This window comes from Sinocyclocheilus rhinocerous, unplaced genomic scaffold (genome assembly GCF_001515625.1).
Source record: "Sinocyclocheilus rhinocerous isolate Xijiao unplaced genomic scaffold, SAMN03320098_v1.1 scaffold7073, whole genome shotgun sequence".
NCBI lineage: Eukaryota > Metazoa > Chordata > Actinopteri > Cypriniformes > Cyprinidae > Sinocyclocheilus > Sinocyclocheilus rhinocerous.
In genome coordinates, this window is record NW_015646463.1 from 42,442 (window position 1) to 46,159 (window position 3,718).

The window sequence follows — 3,718 nt, forward strand, 5'->3', positions numbered from 1 at the left end:
CCTGCCCAAATCAATCCGAGCAGCTGAGTCCTTAACCATCTTCAAGAAACGACTAAAAACACATCTGTTCCACCTTTATTTGACCCTCTAACTCTAGCACTTTCTATTATATTTTAATTCTACTTTATCTATGTATCTTTTTTTATTAAAAAAAATCTAACACTAGCTTTCTATTTTTTTCTATTCTATCTAATTGTTTTTCTTTGTGTGTGTGTGTGTGTATGTATATATATCTATATACCTTGCTACACTTGCAAGTCGTTTTGGATAAAAGTGTCTGCTAAATGACTAAATGTAAATGTAATGTAAATGTTTCCAAGCAACAAATATTTAGATCACCGCTCAAAAGAATAAATGAAAGATATGTCAACAAAATGCAAGTTTTGACCATTTGCAATCCATAAAGCACCTGCCGCAATATTTCAAACATTAAAAACAGCTGGACATTCTAAATGTTTAATGTAAAAATTTTTTTTAAAAAAACACTTAAAGTGCCTTAATGTACTAAAACAGTGATATTATAAGATCAAATTCAGTATACACCTTATTGATGATACATAATTTATATAGGCAAGCAGATAAGCCCAGAATATGAACACAATGCGCTAAATGGTTAAGTGTTTTCTTTATAATGGATTTCTATGGGGAAATTTTAATGGGAAACTTTGCACATTGCATTTATATTCAGGGTTCATCTGCCTGCCTGTACAATGTATGCATCATCAATAAGGTGTATACTGAATTTGGCCTTTTAAAATTAGTGTCTTACTCTATTACTACTCAATACAAACCTCGTAATATAAGTGGCAGTCAGCGGTGTAAAGCTGTGTTTTGACCTCCAGGTGTGCATTCGTATAGGTGTGTGATGCCACATGAAAACTATGAATGTTCTTGGTCAAGTCTTGTCCTTCTATGGCCTCTATATGTGTTGTTTTCAGAGTTCATTTTATTTAGATATTTTTAAAATAAATATCTGGATTTGGATCCATCTCTCCCTCATCTCTGAATTACACTCGTTACACTTGGGTAATCCTAAATGACGGGTACGTAGAGCCCTAGAGAACCGGGTAAATAGAACCCTCAGCCCCTGTCTTGACAGGATGTCCGCCCCAAAATTGTAACCCATGGAACTGCTCAAGAGGAGTGCCCAAGCATCTCCCATCAAGTCTTCAGTAGTGGGCGCCAATGCAACCTGCTTTGGTAAATTATAACGCTACTGCCATGTTGTCAGCCCACAGACCAACATGTGGTAGCCACTCAGGGAGAGTGATACTTTATATCTAGAATTACCTCATCTCCAGACAATTTATGTGCCAAGTGAGATGACAATCTTCCCTGAGTCCATAGACTGGGGACCTTCAAATCCATACCCCAACCTTTAAGAGGGGCATCCATCACAATTATTTTCCCAATGGCAACACACACACCAAGTGTTGCCTAAAAAGTTTAGAAAGTAAGGTAGTGTCCATGGAAGAACGGTACAAATAACACTGATGCATAACCTTAGTGACTCGCAGGGGGTGGGGTCTCTAGGCTGAAAGCCCCTGCATTAGAGCCACCTTTTTAATGGCCTTGTATGGAGCAGGCCTAATGAACTAATAGGGAACACCTCTATGTTAAACAGTTAACATTTTTCAGATTGAGCTAATATTATTCAAATGTCGAGGCATTCTTTAGATTTATTATGACAAAGCAGTCTCCTGATTGGATTTGAGACACAATGTCTTTGAACGTTAATATTTTCAACCTGTATGTCCTCAGAGTATGGTTCAGATAACGTAGATCTACGATTGGACAGATCTTTGACCCGAAGGAGCTTTTTTATTATTTTGGGAGTCAATCCGCACCCTTGTTTATCTATACCTTATCTATCTACACCTTATCTTACCTATGTTGATACGCTTGCAGAATAATTGTGGGGTGTGCACTGAGGTGTCAGCCTTGGCTTAGCGGAGCTAAGATGTGTTTGTGTCAGTTCAGTTTATTCATCCCTTAGGAAATTTGCTGTGCACAGACGTCACACATCCCATTAACACAGTCTCACACAAATACATTAAAATGCATTAAAAAACAAACTAACTAACAAAAAAACACAAATGAACAATGAAAAATTATAAAGGGAGGGGTGGATGGGAGTTCCAATAACCATCAATTCAAGTATCAGCATATTACCCATGTTTACAGATGATTTAACTTAGAAATAGCAGTTGGTATGAATGAGTTCTTAAAACTCATTATACGTTTATACATTAAAATAATTCAAACATTGTTGTCTGTGATCGTATTCTCCATCAAGAATGTGTTTTAGTGTCTGCCATACGTTTCGGGTTGTTCAAAATTGAACAAAATGTGAATAAATAACTAACAAAATGTAAATAACTATTTTTATTGCTTTTTTACAGCAATACTCAAATGCATGACTGATATCTTTAGGACATGATGAGAAAAAAAAACATGGACAAGTAAATATAATTGATCCTTTAGTTACAATATAAAACCAGTTTGACAGCACAGCATCTTTAAATACGACATTAGACACTCTCACAATAAAGCAAGTCACTGTGCCTGCATAAGTTGTCTATTATTCCATGTATTTTCTTGTATTTGCCCCACCCCCCAGTTTAAGGACTCACCCTGCTAGAAATGTTACGTTCACAGAACATTCAGGACGTTCTGGGAACGTTAAGGGAACCATTACTATAGGCAGGGCCGTTTCTAGGCATAGGCGATGTAGCGTCTGGACCAATCAGACACACCATTTTTCATTTGATTTAACAAATCAATTATTCATTAGATTAACAAACGTTCACTTTTCCAACAGTGACTGTATGATTTTGAAATCCATCTTTTCACACTGAGGATAATTGAGGGACTCATACACTATTACAACTATTACAAAAAGGTGAAATCATTTTCTGAAGCTTAAGAAGGAAACACAAAGCATTAAGAGCCAGGGGGTGGAAACTTTTTGAAATGGATGATTAGGGTAAATTGTACTTATTTTGTCTTCTGGGAAACATGTAATTATTTATGTAGCTACTGAAGTGCAGTACTAAATGAAAAAAAAAAAAAGATCTTTAAACAATATGTACACATCATCATCCGGTTCAAAAGTGTACACCCTCTGGCTCTTACCTTGCCTCCTTCTTGAGCATCAGTAAATATTTTCACCTTTTGTAATATTCAGTTGTCCTCAGTGTGAAAAGATGGATCTCAAAATCATACAGTCATTGTTGGAAAGAGTTCATATATGCAGAAGATGCTGGAAAACCTGGTATTTATCTCAAGATTTATTTATTTATTTTTACTTTTCCGTGTGCAACATTGACATTTTTTAATACACGATATACACAATTTGATTATTACTATACTTCATGCTTGGGTTAAACACACTTGTTTAGAAAAGTTTCCTGCTATAAAATATTTTTGTATATCCTAATAACAAAACTATTTTTATAAGGTGAAAAAAAACATTTTGTTAAAACTATAAACTTGCACTACCAGTCAAAAGTTTTTGAACATTGATTATTAATATATTTTTTTAAGGTCTCTTCTTCTCCCCAAGCCTGCATTTTTTGATCCAAAGTACAGCAAAAGCAGTAATATTGTGAAATATTTTTACTATTTAAAATAACTGCTTTCTATTTGAAAATGTAATTTATTTCTGTGATGCCATGCTGAATTTTCAGCATCATTACTCCAGTCTTCAGTGTCACAT